Genomic DNA, 21,419 nt, shown 5'->3' with positions numbered 1-21,419 from the left:
GCCCCCGATCCAGAGAACGAATCAGAGAAGGATATCAACAACAATTATCCTCAAGATTCTGTCACTGTTGATTATTTTTCACCTGTGTGTGATAAATAAACCTTTTGAATTATATTTTTGACGTTTGAGTTCTGCATTTGGATTCTGTGTTTGTACTAGCACCATTACAGTAACACGGTAAAAAGGACACGAAAAGTATGTGCTACTTTTTTTTTCGAAGATCTTTTTATTCTCTCACAGGTACATTTTAGGAATTGAAGTAATTATGCAAGGCAGAGGGTTTCACAAAAATGACCGCTGATGCAAAATCACTTTATTTATTTGTGTTTAACTGAGCAGGTTCTGCATGTAACACATGAGTGGACACGATGGGTTACATAGAACCGTGGAATGAGACTGAGATTCATGAAAAACCTGCATGTCTGGATTAGAAAAACCACTAGGATCATCAAATTTAACACAGTGTCTCTATTTATAGCGGTATGTAAGACCATTTAGAGCCATGTTTTCCAGATCAAATGCACTGACACCTAGGTAGCTTTTCCTGTACCAGTTTTGGTCCTACTTTTGGCCCCAATATTTTATTAAAAATTCATTAATTTTGGGATGGCTCAGAGCAAGGGTATAATTTTTTTTGCATTTATCTGAGGTCATCATTAGGTACATCCTGGGGTGAAATATGTCTACATTTCTCTTATTATTGGGTCTAAAAAGTTGGTAAAGTGCCAAGTACCAAAATGAACCCAGTTTCATAGAAGCACCCAGTTTCATAGAAGCACCCAGATTCAAGTGGAACGGACGTAAACCTTTATTCTTACGTAGCTGCTGTTGTAGGTGAATTGAATGTCAGCACCTTCTGCTCCTAGTTTTAGGCCCATTTAAAAAAAATAAATTAGTGTCACTGCATGTTTATGTTTACAGTGGGTTGTGACTCTGCCGTGACCCTTCACAGTAGCCACAGGTCAAAACAAATATGTGACATGAGCTTGTAATATAGACGGTGTGAAAGGTCCTCTGCGGTTCAACACACGGAAATAACCCAAGCTGTTTTCCAGCTGCTGTGGGACAGGTGGGTTACGGGAGGGCTTTGAAGGCGTTTGGAGGCTGAACATGTTCGGATGTCGGTGGGGTCAGTCCCTTCTAACAAATTGTCCTTGCTTATCTTTCTGCTAAATCACTGGGACTGAGGTGATTGACATGATTCCAAACACAGAGCATATAAGCTGTCCAAACTTAATACCTTTCACCATCACAGAATAGATGTTAATACAAGATTTGTGTTCTTAGTCTACAATTTTATGAATTACATGGGCTGAGGAATTACGATGAATACCACATGGGTGAAACAACAAAATTGTTGATCTTGGACGTGTTTGAAGTGCCCTGTTGTGTTCACTGAATCAAATCACAGCCAGGAAATGTCAGACTATCGGTGATGACAGCTATTATCATGTCAGTCAGTTCAGTCAAAGCATGTGAGAGTAGCATCACGTTTGGTTATTTCGAAGGTGCAAAATATTAGCGTTTGTGTTAATTTTCCACAGACATTAAATTGTTACCTGCGAGGAGGCTGATTACTGCCGTGCTTTGTTGCATTAGTGATCTCTGTGACCTGGTCATTTCCTGTCTTGAAAGGCTGATTCTTTTCTTGTCATCTTCTATGTAATTAAGAAGCAAGTGGGGAAATTTTTAAAACATTTCCACACTGTAGCCTGTTAAATTCTTGCCCTCTTCTAATCAGTCTTTATCCTCGTTTGCAAATGGGTACTTCTATGAAACTGGTCCCTAAAAACAGGACAGAGGGGCTAAAAATTCAAACCAGATGTAGACTAAATGTTATGAAGCAAGTTTGGAAGTACTTCGAGTCTATTTTAAAAATAAATACTTACTGAGATAAAAGAGAAACTATTTTTCAGATAAAACACATTTTTATATTATTTTACATTATATGTAATATAAAAATCTGCATTTAGCACGGTCAAAAGGACACGAAAATTATGCACTTTTTAAAAAAAAATATCGGTTTATTCTCTCACAGGTACGTTTTGGGAATTGAACTAACTATGCAAGGCAGAGGGTTTTCCAAAAATGACCGCTGTTGCAAAATCATTTGCAATTTATATGCGTTTAAATGGGCAGGTTCTGCATGTAACGCAAGTGGACACGATGCGTTACACATGAAACCTGGAATGAGACTGCCGATTCATGAAAAACTACTAGGATCAACAAATTTAACACAGTGTCTTTATTTATAGCGGTATATAAGACCATTTCAAGTCATGTTTTCAAGATAAAATGCACTGACACCTAGGTAGCTTTTCCTGTCCCCATTTTGGTCCTATTTTTGGCCCCATTATTGATTAAAAATTCATCATTAGGTACATCCTGGGGGGAAATATGTCTAAATTTCTCTTTTATTATTGGGTCTAAAAAGCTGACAAAGTGCCAGGTACCAAAATGTACCCAGTTTCATAGATATACCAATATACAAAGAGTAGGATACCTAGCTAACATATTTTTACTTACCACATTTATCCCATGCATTTTTACAACAAAGTGTGAACCAGCACATACTGTATCTCAGTAGAAGAAAGAAGGTGCTGATGCCATAAAATGCAGAGAATCCATATCATCAGTGTTTCTTAAGGTCTTCAGTGGAGCAACATCTGAAGCCTGTTGCTGATCTTCAAACTTTATTTATAAACCTGTATTTTATTGTATTTATTCATCTACTCAATCATGCATTAGGTAGTTTGAACATGATGTAGATTTGATGTTGATCTGTGTTTTTATTCATAAATCAATCTTTAACTTTTTCATACTGCTATTCATGTTGCTGTGATATATACAGCTCTGGAAAAAAATTAAGAGACCACTGCAATTTCCTCTGAAATCAGCATGTCTGCATGTTGAATTCCAACACAAGCACACCTTATTCTACTTAACAAACACCTGATCCATGTCTTATTTAAGAAGTATAAAAAACACTACTGTGGTCATCACTATCTTCTTACAATAGGCAAAAACAGTACTACTAGTACCACAAAAGTATTTGGAATCCAATAATAACTATTGAAAACCACTGGACTTCTGCTCTGACAATGTTCCCAAACTCTGAGGACTGGTTTGTCTATCAGGACAATACTCCTGGCCTCAGCTAGATCAATAAAGGTGTGGATGATGAACCACCAGATGAAGACCCTATCATGGCCGGCCCAATCTCCAGACCTGAACCCACTTTGAAAACTTATGGAATATACTCAAGAGGAAGATGGATGGTCACAAGCCATGGAACATTGCTGAGTTTCTTGAATTTCTATGGCAGGAGCTGCATAAAGTCATCCAACAGCAATGGAGGAGAGCCAAGACACGTGACAGCTGTCATTGAAAATCAGGGTTATTCCACCAAATATTGATGTCTGAACTTTTCCCAAGTTACAACTGGTTTTCTTTGCATTATTTGAGGTCTGAAAACACCTGCATCTTTTTGTTATTTTGACAATGTGTTGTGTGTGTGCAAGTGCATGCTCTAAATAACAATATTTTTATTTGGAATTTGGGAGAAATGTTGTCAGTAGTTTAGAGAATAAAACAAAAATGTTCATTTTACTGAAACACATAAAAATGGTAAAATCAGACAAAGTGATAATTTTGCAGTGGTCTCTTATTTTTTTAAAGAGCTGTATATCTGTATATATTTTCTGATGCATGGCCTAGAGGGTTGGAGAGGCAGCTTGCAAATGAAAGGTTCAATCCCCCTGACTGACAGAGGAATTCTTTGCTGATGTGCCCTTGAACAAGGCACTTAACTTTTCTCATTTACTCCTGACATGACATCCCACTGCTCCTACTCTGCAGTGTGTGATGTATTCCTGCATGTTCAGCTAGTGATGTTAAAAGCAGAGGTTCAATTTCGATGTGTTTTGCATGTCCACGTGTACAAAATACTGAAAAGTAAATATTCGTCTTCTAGAAGCCAAAAAGGAAATTGAAGATTATTTGTGCCCATGTTAGATTTTTACACTTACCGATGCAGTATCCTATTGAATAGTTTGTCATTTTGGAAAACTACATTATTTTCTGGCCGAAAGGTTGACAAGAATATGACATCAGTGTAATATCTGAGATATAAAGCTAAGGACAGGTAGCAAGTAACTACTGTAGTTCCGCTTGAAGGTAACCAAATCTGCCTACTGCTGCCTCTGAGGTGCAATTATTTTCACACTATGACACATTCATTGACACAGGAAGACACTTTACTCAGCTACAGAGACAACTTGAGACAAATTTTGTTACTGTAGGATGGAGCTACCCTAGTTTTCCCTCACCACTCTCAGGAAGAACAGAAGTGCACAAACAAAAAAACCAGCCTCGTCCCTGCTCCACTGATCAGTGATAGATTCAGACTGTTTGTGGAGCAGCTGTTGCAACATTACACCTCCGCTATAATCATTAAAACTGGCTTCACTAGGTGTGAGGGCAGCACGTAAATGCTGCTGTGGCCAGTGTTTGATTTATATTATTGACACAGAAGTTGGTTCAATCAAACTACCAATACACAGGAAATGACTTGCTAACTGGCCGTTTGGTTTTGAGAGTTCAGTCCAGTTATTGTTTTCCTGTTGTCTGAAACATTGAAACAGCAGACGAATGACAGAAATGATAAAAAGGAATAGAAAAAGGGAACATGAACTCCTCTGTCATTTTGGATCACACCCTGCCAACATTTCTTTTACTGGTATTAGCTTAGGGTTGCTGAATGAGTTATTACATAAAATTAAGTGTTTATAGACTGTAAATATTAACTTTACCACACTACATATATGTAGGTTTTATAACACTTTGCAGGTTCCAAAAGGTGAAGACATTACACAATCCTGTAAAAACTGTCTTGTTTTGTCTGTAATGTATGTTCTACACAACGTGATATCATGAATTGCGTACAGATAACATGCCACTTTTTATTAGCATGTTATCTGTATGCATTATAAGCTTTCTGCATGTACAGGGGTTGGACAAAATAATGGAAACACCTTAAAAAATCAACAAAATATAATTTAATATGGTGTAGGTCCGCCTTTTGCGGCAGTTACAGCCTCAATTCTCCGAGGTATTGATTCATACAACTTGTGAATTGTTTCCAAAGGAATTTTAAGCCATTCTTCAGTTAGAATACCCTCCAACTCTTTTAGAGACGATGGCGGTGGAAATCGACGTCTTACTTGAATCTCTAAAACTGACCTTAAATGCTCAATAATGTTGAGGTCTGGGGACTGTGCCGGCCATATGAGATGCTCAACTTCATTAGAATGTTCCTCATGCCATTCTTTAACAATTCTAGCTGTATGGATTGGGGCATTATCATCTTGAGGTGAAGGTGTTTCCATTATTTTGTCCAACCCCTGTATGTTCAGGCCTTGTCAGATAAGTGGTTAGGGTTAGTGGTTATGGATATGTAAACCGGAGATCTTGGCATACATTGACATGTGATCAAATGGCACTGAATAACAAGCAAAAGGATGAAAATGCATATGTATAGCACACCAAATGCCATAAGAACTGGCATGACATACAACGCAATTTCATGAGATCAGTCTGTTCTACATGTACTGTGGATGTATCAGGAAATAAAGTACAGCCTCTGCACATCCACTACACAAACAGAATGTGTATGTTTTATGTTCAATATAGCTAAATAGTTAGTGTAACATTGGAATTAAGCTCCCTCTGTTGTACATTATGTATATTCAGAGATGATCACCATAGTGGACGACTACTCTTCAAGACTCTGAAGCCATCTGTTTGTCCTGCAGCAGTTCTGATTCACAGTACAACATGCCACTTGGTTTATTTCTCTTTGTTACTTTAACAGTCATTTGCCTTCTGTTCATGCTGTCATGAAATGACTCAAATGACTCACTTCTTTGCTCGAGCATGTATTCTTGAAAAGTCGAGGCATCTGAATAATAAACGATGAAGCAGTTATTTGTGTCACGAGACAAACAGACTGAGCTGCACTAACCGCTGGTTCAGCTGCATAGTCACTTCTGTGACCTAAAGGTTACTGTTAACACATTACTGTGTAATTCATGTACAGAAACCTAGGTCCATCCTGACATTAGACAAACTGTTTCATTATCAAAGCCTCTTAGTTGGAAAATACACTAGTTTTATATTTTAAAAAAATATATCAACTTTGAATTTACCGGTAGGAGAAAAATCTGAGCTCGGTACAACACTGAACTACCAAGTGAAGTAAATTTATTCATCAGTAGTGACAGTCTCACTGTTAAGAGCTGAGAAAAAAAAGGTCATTGTAGCTGGAACACTAGAGCAGATCTGATATTATAAACAGACTCAGGAGACAAAGGAGGGATGGAAAAAACAGTTTAAGATGCAAACTAATACAAAAAACAAAACAAATATCAAGTTGAAGGCCAGTGTTGACAATGAGGAAATAGTGGCTGATATAAATGCTAGAAGCTTTCTATCACCATATATGAAATACTGTGTTCTAATGACAGTAAAATGGTTAATAATTGTCAGGTGTTGATGAATGAAAAAGCATACTTAAATCTGAAATGTCACATGGTGCCACGTCTGTTAGGTTTACGGAATTGAAAGCTTCGACTCATGAAGAATGACAAGCAGCCATCTGGCTATCGTTCTCCCAAGGCTTATTCACCGACAGCATACTGGAATAGCTTTAAAGGAGAAAGGCTCTTCTTTTGAAAGAAAGCTTTTGGCGCTAAAGCTTTCCCTTGTGTCATTGCTCAAGGTTTATAATTCATTCTGATTCAGATTGCATCATAGGCAATCATGGCAGCCCTATAGAAAAAAAAAAGAACTTAAGCTCATTGTGCTTCCAGCTTGATTGATAGGAAATTGAAGGGAAATGCTATATAGATCTATAGCAGGAGAAATGCTGAAGGGGGGATTGGTATTTTGATGAAGACAAACTCAAACACCAGGGAATGTGCTGCCGGTGGGCTGCTGCAGGATCAGACTCTGAGGAATGGGCTGTCGGTGATTTTCGCATTGTGGCCGGAGTCAAAATTTCTAGTCACGTGTTCAGCTTTGGCCCAGACAGCCTTTCTCTAACACATTTAACCAAGAAAAATAAACCCCTGAGGGAGCATACATATGGAGGTCTTGATCCATATTAAGTAAAAATGAAACAAAAATTAAGGGAAGATCAGTAAGATGGTACTAAAGCAATATTTGCCCACATTAGTCGCTTTTCCATTGACCCTCAAATTGCACAAATATAACTTGCACATAAAAATTTGCCTAATGGAAACACAAAAATTTCGCCAAAACTCTTGTTTTTCGATGAAAAGTTGTTGCGCTCGGAAGAGGTGGTTTATTGGGCGTAGCAAAATTGGTATATCACACAAAAAACTGCAATGGAAAGACATTTTTCTGCAAGTAGAGTCACTCGAATAAAAAAAACAAAAAAAACAAAACATGTTGATGGACGTTACAACAAGTGAAGTAGAAGAGTTTTAAAAGAAACATGAACACATGAGGAAACCGAATAATTTTTAAATTTAGTTCGGGATAGAAATGTTATATATAATAATAATAATAATAATAATAATAATAATAATGAATATATCTGTAAATCCACTTGATATTTATGTTTGTTGCCATGTTTATGGAATGACTTCTCATGTCATCTCGTGATAATAAATAAACAAATCATCGCATTTGTTATTTAATGGAAAAATCAACATTACGCACTTCTGTTTTTTTGACATTTAGCAAATATCAGTGAAGTTTTACGCAGATGTCAAAGAGAAAAGCCACTATTTTGTGAGAAAGCAGCCAAAATAACTGAAAATAGAAGGATCGGTGTGCATGAATATGATCTGTTTCTTGTGTGCTCTGAATTACTGAAGTATTTATATGTAACATAGGAGATGCTGTAATGTCCACTCATGCAAATGCAGTATATTTCACATTTATATTGATGCTGGGTGTTTAAAAATACCTTATGTCATGTGGCTGACGTGGCTGAAATGGAAGAGATGGAAAAGGAAACAGTGGACACAGCACAGCAATGGATGGACGAGGGAATATAAAGATACTTCACAGCTAGTGTTACATGTATGGTGGGTAATATGAGAGATTCGCAGTAATTGTAGTATTTTTGCTAGCTTAGCTTTATTCAATCTCTGAAGCTAAGTTTCATAGTCGGTGACACCCCTGTTTTATGCTGAATTAGAGACTAGAGCGTGAATGAGACCAGCATTTTAAATAGGTTTCAGTCTGTTTAAAGGCATATGGCTCGGGGTTATAGACGAAACACTGTACATCCCAAATAAAAAAATCACTAAATATCCAGAACTTTAGTTGTCGCTTTCTGAGTGTTAAGTTTCATTATGGTAGCAAAAGAAAACATTTGATTTGTCCAGGACTGAGGAAGTGTCATTATCGGAGTAGGGTTTGGCTTTAGAGAGGTTCAGTTCATGAACTGACCTGATCAGCAGTCCTCAGCTGATGTGGTCCACAGTATTACCAGTTCCAGTGTCTCCTTGGTGGAGTGTCTCTAGGGATGGATGACATCTGCCTTGAATTCTTTAATGCTTTAGACGTTGTGGGCTGTCCTGGCTGATGTAGAGGTCGGGGGCAGTGCTGCTTGAATTGACAGAATGAGGTGGTGGTTCCCATTATTAAGAAGGCGGAGTGGGGGATGTGTTCTGACTAAATGGGTGGACACATTTCTCAGCCTCCCTTGGAAAGGGAGTGGAGAGGAGGATCAAGCTGATAGTCAAACCACGGATGCAGGAGAAACAGATTTTTGTTCTGGATGGGAAACAGTGGACATGTTTTTGGTGTTGGAGGGTCCATGGAAGTTTACCTAACCTGTTTCTATGTACTTTGTTTAATATTTTCAATCATTGCGTGCTTCCAGTGGGTTTTGACTGTTCATTTCTTGTCCAGAACAATCGCATAGAAGATGGAGGGTGCCCACTTCTTTGCTTTTTGAAGATATTGTGGTCCTCGTGGCTTCATCGAGTAGCTCCAACTCACTGAGTATGAAGAAGCTTGGATGAGAATTGCCACCTCCCAGTCTGAGGCCATGGTTCTTAGTCATAAAAAGTTGGATTTCCTACTGAGTTGAAGAAAGAGTTGTCCCAAGTGGAGGATTACAAGTGTATCGGGGTCTTGTGCATGAGTGGAAGGATGTGGTTGGGGATAGACAAGTGGATCTGTCGTGCATCCGCTGAGGCTGTACTGGGCTGTTGTGGTGTAGCAGTAGGTAAGCCACCTTCACTTACACACACGAGCTGTGGGTAGTGACGGAAAAAATGAGATCTGGAATACAGATGGCAGAAATTATTTTCCCCTGAATGGTGGTATGGGTCTCCCTTAGAGACCAGGACTCAGTCATCTGCGAGGGAGTAGAGCTGGTGCTCCTCCATGTAGAGTGGAGCCAGGTGGTTCCAACATTTGGTCACGATTCCTCCCTGGTGAGGGGTTTTGGGCATGTCCAGCTGGGAGGAAACCCCAGGGTGAAACAGTACCTGTAGGAGAGATTATCTCTTGTGTCACTTGGGAGTGACATGGCGTCTCCTGGAGGAGTTGGGAGTTGGAAGATGGGAGATGGAGGTCAAGGCACCTCTGCTTAAATGCTGCCCCATAACCTGGACCTGGATAACAGCAGAATATGGATGGATGGATGGATGGGAGTGTGTGTGTGAATATATATCAACTATTTTGCAATATGAGGGTCATATGGACATAGATTTTTTTTTCAGACACAGGGAAGATATCTGTTTAGTAGAACTGTCCTTATTAGTGATGATGTGGCCAAAAATACACCAACTGCTCATGAAAAAATACAGCAGAAGGGCAAATGGGATAAAGGCTTTTTAAGTGCCCTGCCTTCATATCTCTAAATCACTCTGTATTTTATCTTTAGTATTTCCAGTTTTCTAGCAATAACTCCTCTGCTCCTCTGCGCCTCTCATTAAAAACCCCTCTTGAACACCAAAACCACATTGACATCAGTGAGACGTCCTCTCCAACAGACTGCAAATGGCTTCACCCTCTATTAAACCAACAGCTGAGCTTTTTAACAGTCATTATCATAACAGCATCTGTGTAATGCTGACATGACATGCTGTAATAATGATACAGCACTTGTCCATATAGCCAAGGTCCCCTTGTATCTCAGACTAATCGTTGCCATCATGACCAGAGAGGTATGACGGTATTTTTTACTGAAGGATAAAAACAGGACAGAGGGCAGATTGGAAATGGTGTCTCAGACCAAGGGCTGAGACTTTACAGGACCTGGAGGACTTGAGTGTAGTTCAGCGCTTTAAGAGAGTTCACCTCTTTGATTTAATTGCCCCCTGCAGTGAGCTGCACTTGGTTTAATTAAACCAGGCTTTTTGGCCACATTCAAAGGGCAGACGTCTGTGTGCTTTGACACACACACACACACACACACATAGACACACACTCACACACTAAACATGGCATCTAACATGACCTTATCTGCTGCCATGTTATCTTTGAGCACACTTTCACAAGCTTGTGTGTGAAATGCAGCCGAGGCTTGGGCCTTTGACAGTAGAAAACAGATTACATGGCAAACCAAAGATTTATTAGGAGAGTTTAATGGAATAGAGATGAGTGGATGGAGGATTTAAATAAATTAACCTTCAGTGGATTCCCTGAGGCCTGGGGGAATGACAGAAGGGGGCTGAGAAGGAATTTTCTCCTTGTCACCAATGTAATGAATACTGATGACATGATTCTGGCCTGAATGCACTCTGTTCCTGTTCAACCTATAAGTAAACATAAGCTCATGTGGATGGAGAGGAGATCATGATGAAGAGGAAATAGAAAATAAATACTAAAAAGAAGGAATGTAGAATGTTTTGAGAAAACACTCAAACAGGATAGTTCACATTTCTGCTGGCATGTGCAGTGTGTGGTTTTGGTGCGTGCATTTGCTTGTAACAAACCAAACAAAGGAAAGGAAAGGTGTTATAAGGTGGATTCAATGTGAATTCACAACAAGAGCTTTCATAAAAGGCCCAGTGTGTCTGGGGCATAAGAATGAAGCATTTGAAAACCTGCATGCTGTATTGTAAAAATATCAAACAGAGGCTGGTCTTATAAATGTAAAATGTCAGTAGAGATTTGGTCCCACTCACATGAGTATTCAGTTGGCCAAAAAAAAATTTTTTTTTGGGTAATTCTAGATTGAAATTATGTGCTTTGAATAGGACACATAGTGGTATTTTCTGAATGAAGCCTAATTTCTAAAAGTCACCATCTCAGCTGGAAATCATTACATCTTGGCAAGATCTGCCAGTGCGACTATGTTTTCATTTTCCTAGTTTTCTGTATTTTATTAGTATTCATTAATGAGCTGATGAAAGGTTTATTATTAGTCTGTGAATAAGCCATGTTACATCTTATTTCAGTTTACTTCTTTGTTGGCAAAACGATGCTTCTTTCCTGTTCGTCGTCTTCAGTTTCTATATTCAGTGAGTGTGGAAACTGAATGCAAACAGTACCCCTTTATGCATTTTCTTCCTCTGCTCTGTACTTTACACTCCTGCTAAAGCTGTACAAATGAGGCAGTCTAACACAAGCAATCTCATTCACACAGACTCCGCTATCTCAATAAATGCAGTGATACCATAAAATATGTAAATTGTCTCTTTGTGCAACAATGTCACCAAACAGTCCACACAAAGGACAGTTTATAGCAAGGCAGTCCAGGTTCTTTCATTCTTCCCTTAAAACAGTTTTCACACCAGTTTTCACACAGGTGTTGATTTGATAAGTCGTCACTATTGGCATTGGATACGTGCAGCTCTTTCACTGCTGCATGCACAAGTGCATGTGGTCGAATGTGATACAGACCCAACAAAGACAGTGAGTAGGCGTGTTTGTGTTTATGTATGCCTGTTTATGTATGCCTGTGTGTGCTTGTGTTGCTCGATGTGCTTGGTTCGCTTGGTTGCCTTGGTTGTCTCTGTGTAGGAGAGTGACTGTGTGTGTAATGTCTCTCCCAGCTTCACCATGTGTGTACAGCACAGAGCTGACAGCTGGTGCAGCTGAAATCCTCAGTTTTCCTGCATTCAGATCTCTGTGGAAACAGTCAAACCAGAACAACAGCAGCTGGTATAATTGCCAGCACATACCTGTCACCATAGGTTACAGTGTCACCATGGGTACCCAAGTCTTTGATGCTTGAGGGACTTGTACGCTCTTAAGCATGCTGCTATTATAAGCAAACCATCATGACTACTGAACAAGCATGTTGACATGCAGTTTGGGGGCGGGGTTTATGACCTTTGAGCCACCAGAGGATGACTGGCATGTTGACAAGTTGACTAACAGGGCTGCTGTACTGTCCATCTTTATGTGCAGTTTATGGTGCAGAGTGAAACAACCACACCAAGACCCTTCAGTAGAGATGGTCTTAGTCTGGTTTCAAGCAAACTAAGGCCAACCATTATGTTTCGTCCAGTGGTGTGATGGTCCCTGGAGAAGTGGGTATACTCTCAATTTTTGTCTTTTTTTTTTTTTTTTAAGTAGTCCTGAAAAAAAGCCCTGTTTTACACACAGTGACATGTAAGACTACTTGACTTGATCAGGAACAGTTTGTAGGTGTTACTGGTCACACAAACAGCTGCATGAATGTAAAATGTATTCAACATGAGGCAAACAAAAGATAATATTAGCCTTTCATAACGTTAGCCTACTCACATAGTTTAACTATTGGCGACAACATCTCTCCTCCTCAAAATGTGCAGTCATGTGACCAATAGTTTAAAACAGTGACTCATTCTGAAACCACCTTAAAACTTCCCTCAGAATTATGTATTCCATGAAAGTAGGTTCTCTCGATATGTGTCACTCATTTGAAAGACGTTTATTCTGCCTTTCTCATTCACATTTCCAATAATCATCGCACGCATCATTCAACGAAACCGGCAGTTTCCAGAGGCGGCTGGCGCTAGTTAGGAATATTTTCCTTGGAATGACCCGCCCTACTCTGCCTCTGATTGGTTCATCAGTCCTCATGTCTAACGTCAACCAATCTAATCAGTGAAGGTACTGAGTACTAGCCAATTAGAGCCAGAGTAGGGCGGGTCATGGCTTCACATTTGAGGGGAAAAAATTTGCACTTTGGCTCGCAGATACAACTGAATAGTGCATATTAGGGGGATTTAGAAGTGGGTATACGCAATGCTGACTGAAAAATAAGTAGGTTTACTGCTGTATACTGTTGTATACCCTGGAAATGGACTGGTGTGGACCCAGGACTGTTGAGAGGAGAATTTGAATCCCTGGAGCAGGCAGACCTGCTCCTGCTCGGACTCTGTGGTTGCTCCCTCTCTGGGTCAGAATCTCTGGGTAGATGTTTGACAGTTTGAGGTGAACTTTAACCATTCTCCTGTCTGGTGCCCAACACTTTTTTTTGTTTGGAGAGACTTCTGTGCTACAGTCTGGTAGGGCTGGAATTCTGGGAGAAGACCATATGATGTTATTTTGAGGTAGAATCCAAATCCTTTTTAGAAATTTTTTACTTCTTGCACTCAAAAAATTTAGGTGAGTTACAACAAAACTATAAGAAGTTTTCCTCCTGTTTCCAGATGCTTAGGCTGTGTGTGATGGCTGTTTGTTATTATCGGACTGGAAACTGACTGGAAATTTTTTAACAACATTATTAAAATATTGAAAGGCTCTGGATGAAGTAAACACAAGTGCACATTTCCCGCAGTGTTTCCATTCGTTTCACAGACTGTGGAGGCCTAGTTTGTCCCAACAAGAGTCAAACACATTTTTATACTTCATCTGTGTAAATCAGATTCACTGTATGTCTGAGTTCCCAAGTCTGACCTCTTGTTGACCACTGGTACCCGAGACTTTCATGCTCCAAGGAGTCATATGTATTTAGTCCATCAGTAAACCATATAAACTGAATGATAGGTGATTGAAGATTGTGAGATTCCAGAAAATAAACCTATAAACAAAATATACACTGGTCCAGAATCTTCCTCCTACTTTCATTTTTTTTTACTCCTGCCCTAGATTAATCTGACCAATAAATGGAGTGCAGGGTTTGTTTGGCTATTTTTAATGCCTTCACTTACGTTGCACAATTCTGCATATCTGTCACTCTGTTTATTTGTGCTTTTTATTTGTGTCTGTGATGATCTCTCATGTCTTCAGTTGGCAGATGTTGTGTGGGAAGATGGAGAAACTATTGATGAATGTTCTTTCACACGTCCTCATTGGTCCTGGCACACGCTAACTGGCTTGCTGTGCCGAGATCAGCTGGATGGAAGGCAGTCCATCTGGTTGCGTTGGTACATCTGGAGCTTAAACACCAGAAAGAGTCATTAAAGTTTTTTTTTTTAAGGCACAAAACGTCAGCTGATTCTGGGTGATTGAGGTCAGGTTCATAAAATGGGAGGTACAGTATTTTGGCAGGTGATGACTCTGTCATGGAGTTGAACAACAAACTACTTTTTAAATGAGATGTGTTATTTATTTTCAATTTCTGGATATAATTAGAAAGATCCTAGACAGTGGAAAGCAGTTCATATTTGAAGTCAAAATATTTCGATCGCCCCTGGCTGCTGGCTGTGGTAGAAGTCAGAAATCCTACAGCGTCTACAGTTACGGAAAAAAATATTAAACCACCCTTGTTTTCTTAAATTTTTTGTTCATTTTAGTGCCTGGTACAACTAAAGGTACATTTGTTTGGACAAATATAATGATAACAACAAAAATAGCTCATAAGAGTTTAATTTCAGAGCTGATATCTATCCATTTTCCATGTTTTCTTGACAATAACCAAAATCACTTCAGTTCTTACGTCAATATCTATGGCATTGTACTGTCAAAAACAGTACTTTTAGGCATTCCATATTTTTTTTTGTGTCTGTTTTAGTCACATGATACACATAGGAGTTAGTACTTAATTACATAACCATTGTTTTTGATGACTTTTGATGGTCTAATACTTTTTTCTGCAACAGTATGTATGTTATCCTGTGGGACTTCAGCTAAGCTAAAAAGAACAAATCCAAAACATTTTATTTGAACAGTAAAATGTTCACCATCTGTTTGATCCATTTGTTTTCAATAAATCAGTTGTGCCATTAAAACGAGGCTGCAAAACTTAGAAAAAGAAATAGCAGAAACACAGGAAATAAGCAAATATTTGCTTGGCTTAATTTCATGCGAGTAGTAGGATATAAAGGTCAAACCACAGAAAAAAATAAACTAAATAAAAAAATACAGAAAGATTCCAAAATGAAAGCAGCTGTAACCAAACATGTAACAAAAACACAGTCATTAAAAACAGTCTTAAGAGAAGTTGTGCAATTGGTCTCACTCTTAAATTAAGGAAATCAATCTGTTCTGCTTAGTTATTGTTTTTATGGTTTTCTTTATGATTATAAACCCATTACGATTATGGACTAAGCAGTTGCTGGCCTCCAGATGATTGCTATTGAACTTCTTGTTTGAAAGTTTTTTGGCTTTTTTGTTTTTTGTACACACAGTAATAATATTCATTCATTCATTCATTCATTTTCTGAACCCGCTTTATCCTCACTAGGTTCACGGGGGTCGCTGGAGCCTATCCCAGCTACTTATAGGTGAAGGCGGGGTACACCCTGGACGTGTCACCAGTTCATCGCAGGGCTGACACATAGAAACAAACAATCACTCTCACACTCACACCTATGGGCAATTTTAGGTTGACCAGTTAACCCTATCAATGCAGGTCTTTGGATGGTGGGAGGAAGTCGAAGTAGATACACGGAGAACATGCAAACTCCACACAGAAAGGTCCCACCACCATCGACTGGTGTTGGAATCGAACCCAGCTATCCACTGCACCACCATGTCACCCCACAGTAATAATAGTAGTCTAAAAATCAGTGACATTGGTTATTTTTTTTGTCAGAAACACAAAGGTTTTACTCTGCACATGCACTTAACTCTCCTACAAGCTTACGGATACTGCTCCAGTATTTTTAGACTGTTACTGGCTCCGATAAGCTCAGTAGTAGCTGAAATACCTTTTTGAGGCAAAGTTAGATATGCCTGAAATGAGATTCCTCTTTGATTAAAAAAAAACATGCCTTTGAAAGTTTGTTTTTGAGGTTGCTTTTGTTTACTTTTCACCGCTGTCGAGATTTTATTCATGATTATTTCTGCTACTAAAAATACCAAGGCACTAAGTGAAAAGCCAGGTTAATATTCAGATGAGGATGCGTCACATGCCCAGTGTGCTCAGCCCGTTACTGTTAAGCCATATCAGTCAGGCACCTTGTTTATTCATCTGCTGGTGTCGTTCGTCTTTCAGCATAGTCTGCTAGTTTTATAGCTCTTGATTTTACAGCCAAGAATCTGTGACCTTCACTAATGTTATGTCGTTGAGATGGACAGTCCAGGCTATGAATAGATCAATGACTTGCTCCAGTGGACATTATCTATCGGTAGCTTCTCTCACCAAGAGACCCTCAGCGGTCTCATGACTGCATTTCACGGGCCAACTTCCAGATATGGGAACATGAGCTAGTGTTGGTGACAGGAGGTTAATTTTGGATCCTGCACCGTGATGTTCCAGCTACGACGAAGAACAAAGCAACCGGAAATGTGTCACTAAAATATGTCCGACAGCAGCCAACCTTGAATGGGTTATCAGCCCCTAGATTAATGCGAGTGGTTACATTGCACCCAGGACCCTCAGAGTGTGACATATGGCCTCTGTGACCGACATCATTTTTGTGGAAAGCATGACTGTCATTTGCTCTGTCACCCTCTGCCTGGATATCTTTGTTCAGTGGGCAGGAAGCACCTAATCCACTGATGACAGAAAGGTTATAGATGACTGAGTTTCATATCAGCCTCTCTGTTAAAGGTTGTGACCCTGAACAGGAAAAAATAACCTTCAAACAGTTTGCTGATTAAAGATGATCTGGAAGCTGGTAATTTACTGCCCTTTTCCAATACTGGACCATAATATCTCATTAGATACAGTGGTTAGAGCGAATAATGACTGTGTCACCAGATATTGTGTCCTCTAGTGAAATGCCAATAATTATGTCTGTCCATAAAGAGCATACACATAAATAAGATGATGCAGCAAATACATTCTGAAGATTACACGATTATTCACATATCTGAGTCTTGACCCAGGGTTCATTATTTAACCCTTTAACCCCTGAGACATTATTTCATATGCTGCTGTGAATTTGCATCTGTTTCAGTGTCATATAAGCTGCTGTGTGTATGTGTTTGTGTTCCATTTCTTCAGTGGTTTTGCTTTACTGGGTACGGTTACATGATGTTTTTTAAATCCGATTTATTTTTCCAGAAGAAATTAATTCGGAATTAAAGTATTTTCTCTTCTGTTTACATGGAAATGTTAAACCTGAATAAAGGTGTACATGAGGTATTAATGAGGTCAATAAGTGAGCAAAAGGGTTTGTGCTGCAGTGCTCACATTGCCTTGTTCTGGCAGCCCTTCTGTTAGCTTAGCTTAGCATAGTCACTGCATTTCCATGGTCACACGCAGCCAGTTTTTTAAAGGTGATTTGTTGTCTTTTGTAAGTGATTTTGTGAAATTCGATTCTCCCTAATTATTTCTTTAGATCCGCGACTTACTGCACTCATACAATCTTGGGACTGTTGTGTTGACGGAAGTTGGAAAATCTTTTTGTTGGAAGGGATGCATGCATTAAATTAGCTTTGCTTTACCGTTTTAGCTTTGCATTTGTTTTATTTCCCAAGATTTTCTTACTGCGGTAAGTCACATGGCCATGATTTGAGCCTCAATTTGTGATCATATTGACCCCAGCGGACTAAAGTAATGATTAGGGAGAACTGAATTTAACAAAATCACTCATAAAATACTACGGATCACCTACAAAAGCCTGGCTACATCTGACCATAGGAATGATGCGATTATGCTAAACTAGGCTAAGCTAAGCTAACAGAAGGGCTGCGAGAACAAGGCAATCGGTGCACTGCAGTGTAAACTGATTTGCCCACTTATTGAACTCATTAGTGCATGACAAATGAATTAATAAAAAACAAATGGTGAACTATTCCTTCAGGGTTTTCCAGGCTGGTAGATCCCATCAGAATAGCCCACTGGAACGGTTTGGGTTGACTAGACTGCAGTGCATATTCTTCCGCCAGCGCAGAACGTGTGCGTCATCGCGACAGGACAAGACAACGAGCATGAGCAGAATGGCAGGAATAAAGTCCAAACGGAATAAAGGGTTTACCTGTCCGAGGAATAATTTAGTTCGGAATTAAAAGGGGATTAAACCAGAGACTTTATTTGGGTTTAAATTTAACACGAACTATTCTTTTTCAACTGGAGTAAGGTGTTTACATGGGCATCTGAAATAGGCTCTAACGTTTATTCAGATTAAACCAGGAATAAAAGTTGTCATGTAAACGCACAGACTGTGTGTTTTTGGTGTCACAACAGGGTGGAATAACAGAAAAACAGAGAGGAATTGAAGTTTGAACTGTTTTTACTAAATAAGGCACTTGGAATTAGGGGTGTAAAGGTATGTGTTTGCATTTTCTAAGTCGGTTTGGCCATCCTCATTTGTGCGTACACATGGTCTGAGGCAGTTCTAAATATGTTTGCAGAGTAAGAATAAATTCAGGAAAGAAAATATCGATGAATCCCGGATTTGAGCGTCAAACGATCGTACGCAGAGTTTAAGCACAGATTAGATTTGTACGTACGCACTGTTTGTGAATGAGGACCATTATGGTTAAATACACAAATGTGTCTAATGGCTGCTGGGGCACTGTAAAACGGGTGGGGGGGTAAAATGACAAATTCTTGGGGCCCAGCATTTCCAGTGGGGGCAGTGGATATAGATTAGAAGTTAGTAAGTCAGTAAGTAAGTAAAGCTTTCTTTATATAGCACTTTTTAAAACAACATGTTACAAAGTGTTTCACATAAAGGAGAGATAGATAAGAACAAATAAATCAAATCAAAGTTGTGATAATTTCATGTAAGCTTTACAGTAGAAGAGAGGCATAGAAGCTGGGAGTTGGATGTTCAAAGTAAAGTTTTACTTTAGTTTTCAGGCCTGTTGCAGTTGTTAAAATATTTATGAAATGCACCCCCTACCCCCCACCCCCCACCCCCCACCCCAACCCCGTTCCAATGATAGATCATTTCTTTTCTAAAGGGCGAACGACGTTTACCTTCGATGGGGTCCACAATTGGTAGTGGCGCCCCCGAATGGCAGAAATAAACACATGCTCATTTAAGGAAATGCTCAATTAAAAAGGAAGATGAATGTTTCAGATGAATCAACGCAGTAATGTGTGTTTTCATGGCTAACTGAGATGGTAATGTTCTTTTCATACCAGCCCGTTTTGGACACACACTCTGAGCTGCACAGGTTCACCTTATGAAGTGTGTGTGTGTGTTCATAACAAGCTCCAGTGATCTATGTATTTATACAGCAATTGTATTCCAAAAGTGGCTTCCCAGAGCAGAAAAAATATGTAGAAGAGAACACTGCATTGCAGAATTACAAATCTCTTTAACAAGGGGAAATAAAGATGAGCACTTGGTGTAAAGCCATAATAAATAGACGCTCATTCCATCGACATGTTTCATTTCCATCCTGCTTAGTTGAGCATCCAAAACTGTTAACTTCCAAGATGAGGCATAGTAGAATAAACCTCTCCAAATGTCATCCAAAAGATCCAGAAGACTTAAAATAAATGCAAAGGGTTGATGTTTCCCACATGAGTGATTGCGGTAATGAAAAAGTCATGCTTTGTCTGTTGGTTCTGTGTAAGGCATCAGTCCCCCCCGTAAAGGCCTGTCGGGTATTCAGTTTTTTGGACAAGATGTCATCCTTAGGGCTGCTAAATGTTGGCTCATCGTACCTATGGCTCTGCTGGTGATGAAAGAAAACCCTCAGAGTCCCTGTGTTGAGCTCTTTACTGGTTTTCAACTTGGAACATAACACTGTTTTGGAGCTTAGCGACATTCATACGTCTCTGCTCCTACTTTTTAATTGAGGCCTGAGTCACTGCCTGAACATTCTCAGCTGCTGCTTCACATGAAATATTTTTACAGTTTGCAATCCAGAAGGAGCCTTTAATTCTGAAGTGGCTTTAGTTGCTTTGCACTTTATATCTATAAAAAACTAATCTGCAAGAAGTTACAGGCATGTCCTGCACTAAATTGAAAACAGAAGCAAGACCTTTTTTTTTTTTTTTTTTTTTTTTTTACTTTGCCATGGTTTACTGCCAAGCATATAGTGTAGATCCAGCTGACATTTCTTTACTGCTTGGAGTTTTTCTGTTTTGTCTTGGCTTGAGATTTCCCGCCTGTATTGAAAAACTGAATGAGAGTCCCTGTACCAATAAAGTGTTTTTTTTTTTTCCTTTTTCTGGCAGTAAAGGACTGGTGGGGCACTGGGGAGCTGTGGAATGAAGCGCTTATGCATTGAGAAAAAAAAAAAAAAATCCCTTGAACGTTGTTGCATAATAGACTACCATCAATCTTTCGCTTTGTATTATTTGTATCCATTTGTTCGACATTGTTTTACACCATGAACATCAACTGGAGGATGCTTGCTGTTAGCTGTAGGGCAAAGATGATGAGTACGACACAACCTGTCAGAGACAACAATATGATGAATAGCAACCCCTCTTGCCTTGTTTTAGGTTGGGAAAGGGTTTGGAAGAACTGTTTCCAGACCACAGATAGTATTCAGGAACGTGATCAGCACTGCAGAGTAGGGCAGCACGATTTAATGATTTTAAATTGAAATCGGATTTTTTAAATTAGGACGATTTTTAAAAAAAGAGTAATCGCCTAATTGATTTCATCTCCCTTGTGTCTCAGGGCTACCGTAGGCTCCTCCTCCTCACCGTGAGAGCGATCTTTCACAGAAGTCCGTGTAAAGACCACGGACCTTAAATCTGTGATGGACCCGCAGTAGTGATACTAATGTAAGCCGTGGTCCACGCACGGGTCCCCCAATCCAAATATAACTGCAGGATCACTCATTTTATGTTGTCCATGCACGAATCCGTACTGTACCGTCTTCTTCTGATCCGGGTCACGGGGTCAGCAGCCTCAGCAGAAGAGCCCAGACAGCCCTCTTCCCAGACAGATCCACCAGCTCCGGGGGAATCCCAAAGCGTTCTCAGGCCAGCCCACAGATATAATCCTTCCAGCCTGTCCTGGGTCAGTGTCTTCCACGCACAGATCCCCCATATTTAAATATAACCGCATGGGGATCACTCATCTTTCATGTGGTCCATGCACACACACGCATGACTGATGCCTTTCACTGACTTACATTGGTATAACTTCTGAGGGCCCATCACGAACTTTTCAGCGATTCTGTGATGCCAGCAC

At 39.6% G+C, this 21,419-nt stretch overlaps 1 long non-coding RNA gene across 3 annotated transcripts in view; it reads right to left on the bottom strand.

Moving 5' to 3' along the window:
* Positions 1-4,705, bottom strand: part of LOC115427291 (uncharacterized) — a 28,479-nt gene extending 23,774 nt beyond the window's left edge. For all 3 annotated transcript variants that reach the window (XR_003936468.1, XR_003936469.1, XR_003936467.1), the window contains exons 1-2: positions 4,694-4,705; positions 4,460-4,467 (exon numbers count right to left, since the gene is read on the bottom strand). This is a non-coding gene — a long non-coding RNA (uncharacterized LOC115427291). The remainder of the gene's footprint in view (positions 1-4,459; positions 4,468-4,693) is intronic.
* Positions 4,706-21,419: the final 16,714 nt, after the last annotated feature.

This window comes from Sphaeramia orbicularis, chromosome 10, assembly GCF_902148855.1.
Source record: "Sphaeramia orbicularis chromosome 10, fSphaOr1.1, whole genome shotgun sequence".
NCBI classification, from domain to species: domain Eukaryota; kingdom Metazoa; phylum Chordata; class Actinopteri; order Kurtiformes; family Apogonidae; genus Sphaeramia; species Sphaeramia orbicularis.
Note: the sequence above shows the minus strand (reverse complement) of the source record. Positions and strands in the feature narration are given on the sequence as shown.